The sequence below is a fragment of the Aegilops tauschii genome, chromosome 3 (assembly GCF_002575655.3).
Source record: "Aegilops tauschii subsp. strangulata cultivar AL8/78 chromosome 3, Aet v6.0, whole genome shotgun sequence".
NCBI classification, from domain to species: Eukaryota; Viridiplantae; Streptophyta; class Magnoliopsida; order Poales; family Poaceae; genus Aegilops; species Aegilops tauschii.
In genome coordinates, this window is record NC_053037.3 from 75,130,098 (window position 1) to 75,135,309 (window position 5,212).

Consider the following 5,212-nt stretch of genomic DNA (forward strand, 5'->3'; position numbering starts at 1 on the left):
GAATGGACCCTAGTTAACATTTATGGCCCGTGTCAGGGCGATTCAAGAGTGACCTACACCAACTGGCTGCATAATCTTAATATCCCTCCTAATGAAGATTGGCTTATACTTGGGGACTTTAATTACATCCGAAGCCCCGCAACAGAAACAAACCTAGAGGTAATCTGAATGACATGATTTCTTTTAATGACATCATACGCTCTCAACAGCTAATTGAACTGCCCATCAAAGGTCGTGCCTACACATGGAGCAACATGCAGATTGACCCTCTCCTTGAGCAATTAGATTGGTTCCTCACTTCCAATAACTGGACCTCCTCTTACCCCAACACTATAGTTATGCCCTTGGGGAAACTAGTTTCAGATCATATCCCATGTGTTGTTAAAATTGAAACATCCATCCCTCACAACAAAATCTTCAGGTTTGAGTCATATTGGACGGAACATCCCGGATTTTTTGAACTGGTGCAATCAGTCTGGTCAAGACCAATTAGGCATAAAAACGCAAATGCTGCCACTTTGCTAGCCAGAAAGTTCAAGGCCCTCAGATATGAATTAAAACGGTGGAGCAAACACATTTCTAAACTGTCAGTGGCAATCGAAAACTCGAACCTTGCGTTGGCCAACCTTGATGCTCTTGAAAACCTCAGAACACTCACCACTCCAGAGCACAATTTCAGGAAAATTCTGAAGAAATACATCCTCCGACTGTTGAACTACCAAAGAAAATACTGGCAAAAGAGATGCACTATTCGATGGGTTAAGTTTGGTGATGAAGACCCTAAATTTTTGAAAGCCCTGGCCTCGAAGAGATACAGGCGTAATACAATTCCAACACTCAAACTATCGGATGACACGGTGGTAGAGGACCACACCCGTAAAGAGGCAGTCATATACCAAGCTTTTAAAGAGAGACTAGGAAAGTCAGGGGAGTTCCAAATGAAATTTAACCTGCAAAACATCATCAAAAAGGTGGAGGGACTGGATCACCTAACTTTCCCTTTCGCCAAGGAGGAGATTGATGCTATCAGCAAGGAAATGCCTGCCGATCGTGCACCTAGTCCGGATGGAATCTCTGGTGTCTTCTTCAAAAAATGCTGGCACTTCATTAAAGAAGACTTTTATGAGTTATGCAATCAGTTCTATGGGGGGGACTCAATCTTGAGAGTATTAATGATGAATTTATCACACTCATTCCCAAGGTTCACTCCCTGGAGACAGTATCTGATTTCAGACCCATCACATTGCTCAATTGCTGCCTCAAGATTCTCACCAAACTACTTGCAAACAGACTCCAAAAACTCATACTTAAAATTGTACACCGTAACCAATATGGCTTCCTCAAAGGTTGATCAATACAAGATTGTCTGGCCTGGGCCTTCGAGTACATACATCAATGTCAAGCTTCCAAAGAAAAGATCGTCCTTCTAAAACTGGATTTTGCCAAAGCGTTTGACACGATTGAACATGATGCAATGATTAAAATTATGGAACACATGGGTTTTAATGATTAGTGGCTTGACTGGATTAAATGTATCTTCTCCTCGGGCAAGTCAGCGGTGCTTTTAAATGGTGTCCCAGGTAGGCAATTTATCTGCAAATGTGGGGTTTGCCAAGGAGATCCTTTCTCACCACTTATATTTGTGCTAGCGGCTGACCTCCTTCAAGCTGCCATCAATGATGCCTTCAGACAAGAGAGAATCCATCTTCTGTTCCAAGAACCAACATGATTACCCGGTGATTCAGTACGCCGATGATACGATCATCATTCTCCCCGCCTGTCCCGATCAAGCCCGAACGATTAAGGACATTCTCTCTGACTATGCAGTCTCCATTGGGCTGAAGATAAACTTTCACAAGTCCACACTCATCCCAATCAACTGTGATGCCAGCAGCTACAATGAGATCTCAACTATCTTTGGCTGTAAAGTTCGAACCATGCCATTCACTTACTTAGGACTACCCCTCGGGACAACCAAGCCCTCGGTTCAAGACCTCATGCCTCTTGTTTGCACGATGGAAAGAAGAATGACAAGCACACTAGCTTTGATGTCCTATGGGGCAAACTGTCACTCCGCAATACAATGATCACGTCCCTAACCATCTTTGCTCTCTGCACTCTCAAAATGCCGCCAAAGATACTAGAACTCCTCGACAAAATAAGAAGGAAATGCCTTTGGACAAAAAAGACAGAACAAGGGGACAAATGTAAATCGCTGGCGGTCTGGAGCATGGTTTGCCAACCAAAGCAATGTGGTGGACTTGGAATAATAAATCTCCGTATCCAAGTGAAGCTCTGCTCCTAAAGTATCTACATAAATTCTATAACCGACACGATTTGCCATGGGTGGAACTCATATGGTCAACTTACTACACAAGCAAGATCCCCCATGCCACGGAGCCATGCGGATCGTTCTGGTGGAGGGATGTGTTCAAGCTCACCCCAATTTACAGAGGTATATCCAAAGCAAATGTACACGATGGAACCACGGTACTTATGTGGAAGGATCTGTAGCTGGACAACACACTGGATGAAACATATCCGCGAGCCTTCTCCTACGCAATAAATGAGGATATATTAGTTAAAGCTTTCCTGGGGTCAACGTCACTGCATGAAATGTTTCACCTTCCCCACTCAGTCCAAGCACTTGAAGAAGTCCGTGAGTTGCAACAAAAAGTGATCCATATAGGCAACAATGCAGACCCAAATCCTCATGACACCTGGACATACTGCTGGGGATCAAAGGAATACAAGGCCAACAGATACTACAAATTCTACTTTAGAGATCTGCAGGCACACCAATCATACCAATGGCTATGGAAAGCGAAGGTGTCGTTGAAAATCAAAGTGTTTGGGTGGCTCCTGCTCTCTGACCGCCTAAACACACGCAACATGCTCAAGAGGAGACACTACAACATTGGGGATGATTACAATTGCCTTTTATGTGATCAACAAATAGAAGAGGACGTGGAACATACGATCTTTCAATGCTCTCTCAGTAAGCACTGCTGGTCCATCCTTGGGATCACATGGGAAGACACTGGATCCAGACTTCAATGGATAAGCCATGCAGCCACTAATTGGACCAAGCCCATGTTCATGGAAATATTCCTACAGGCTGCTTGGAGTATCTGGAAAGAGAGAAATAACAAGCACTTCAGAAGCACCACCCCCCGCTTTCCATTCTTGGCTTGAACGATTTAAACATGATTTTAGCCTCCTCCAGCATAGAACTAGGACTGATAAGAGAGACTTCATTCTCTCCTTTGTACAAAACTTGGCTCCTCCTTAACCTCTCCAACATAAAGTAGTTGTTACTCCCTCCCAAAGTGGAGGATGAGTATCTTGTAATTATGTTATGTACATTGTACCATACTTTTGAGTAATACAAACATAGTGGGAGCCTCTCCCACTGTCTGGTCTATCAAAAAAAGCACATAATCCCCTAAATGTTGTAAATGAACCCGGAAAAGTGTCAAATTTGAACACGGTGATTAGCAGGGTTTATGTTCATCGTAGAAAAAAAACTCATGGATGAAGGACAAAGGAAATTTGGATTCCCATTCAATCTCGGTGATTTACTATCGCACACGATTCATCTCCGTCGCCTCTATGAACCGTGTGTGTTCACTCACACATGCAAAAGGAAAAAGAAAACCCTCGCCCATTTCGTCCCCACTCATTCGCCGTGGACTCCTCCGCAACTCTACACCCTAAGCTCGACGGCTGTTGGCGGCGGGCGTAGGTCGCGCTCCAAATGGCACCGGATTTCACCCCTACCGCTTTCCGCGCCTATCTGCACCGACATTCTAGACTCTGGTCGACTGGGGTTTTCTACGGGATTGGGCCGGGGATTTTTCTCATGGAGAAGGTAATCAACTTAATTAGTGAAATATTCACTCATATCTTATCGCAGTCTGTCCGTCGCTGTTAATCAACCGGCGGAAATCACCATGGAATCATTTTTGTTCTAGCTGATTCGTGGGTGTTCATTCATGTGTCCACAGTGCGAGCACAAATCGGGCAACTGTGATCGTGGCCAGTTGGAAACGAAGTTCTATCTCACCATTCCGGATGACTTCAGGGAGCGCTCGGTATGTTCAATCTCGACCTACCACGGTCGGCATGGCCTAAATTTGTGAACATATACCGTCTGTTGCTACATTATCTATATATTTGCATCAAATCTTTGTTACATTATCTATTTTTAATTCTATATTTTTGTACTCTGCTTTCATCTATATATGGATCGGTTCTATCAGTTACTCCCATATTTGCATCTTGCTCTGTTATTTCAATATATCTAATTTATGATCTTAATTTTCATTTCAAGCAGTACATCCCTTGCTTTGCAAGAACATGAGTAGAAGGAAATCTTGGGCTTTACTTTGCTGATGACTCTCAGGATGTCATATTGACAACGCAGCATGGATTTACAATGACGGTTAGCGTAAAACTTGATAAAGATGGTCAGTCCTATTTTAATGCGGAACCTTTGGAGAAAAATGTCTAAGTGTTATGAACTGAAAGCTGGCAATAAAATTCTAGTGCGTGCACCACAGCCTGGTCTAATTAACATGGATGTTTACTTCCCCAACGTTATCAGCCGATCAATGTCTGATCAAGGTTAGTGTCCTTTCAACTTTCTCCATGCTGTCATATTACTATTTAAGCAACCAATTGTGATATCATATTCTGACTCCGTTCCTAGGCAGTAACAAATTCTATTTACCAATTTATGCACACTATATATTCTTAAGCATGTTCTGAATAAATAATACCTTTCCACCTTTTATGAAGGATATGTTGATGCATAGTGAATGATCTGTATGTTACTAAGCGTACCAAACTTCACTGGAAGGACTTGAAGCATGTCATAAACTTTGTTGATAATCTGACAGAGATAGCACAACGTATGAACGCTGGATTTTGGATGGGATTAATTAGACATATGGTGCACACACTGAACAAGACCAATTGTGTGCACGAAATGCTGGTAAAAAGTCTTATTTTAATGTTGATGCTCATAAACTATATATATCTTCAACGATATGTTACAATTGTTTTTTATTCTACATGTCAACAGAAATTGCCCCCTGTAGCAGTTCCTGGATCGATTTCCCGGCGTGGTCGAATTACACTTGTGCCTGCTAATAACGCCAAAGTGATTGCAATGTACTGCATTTCCCGCAAAAATGGAACCATTCAAATT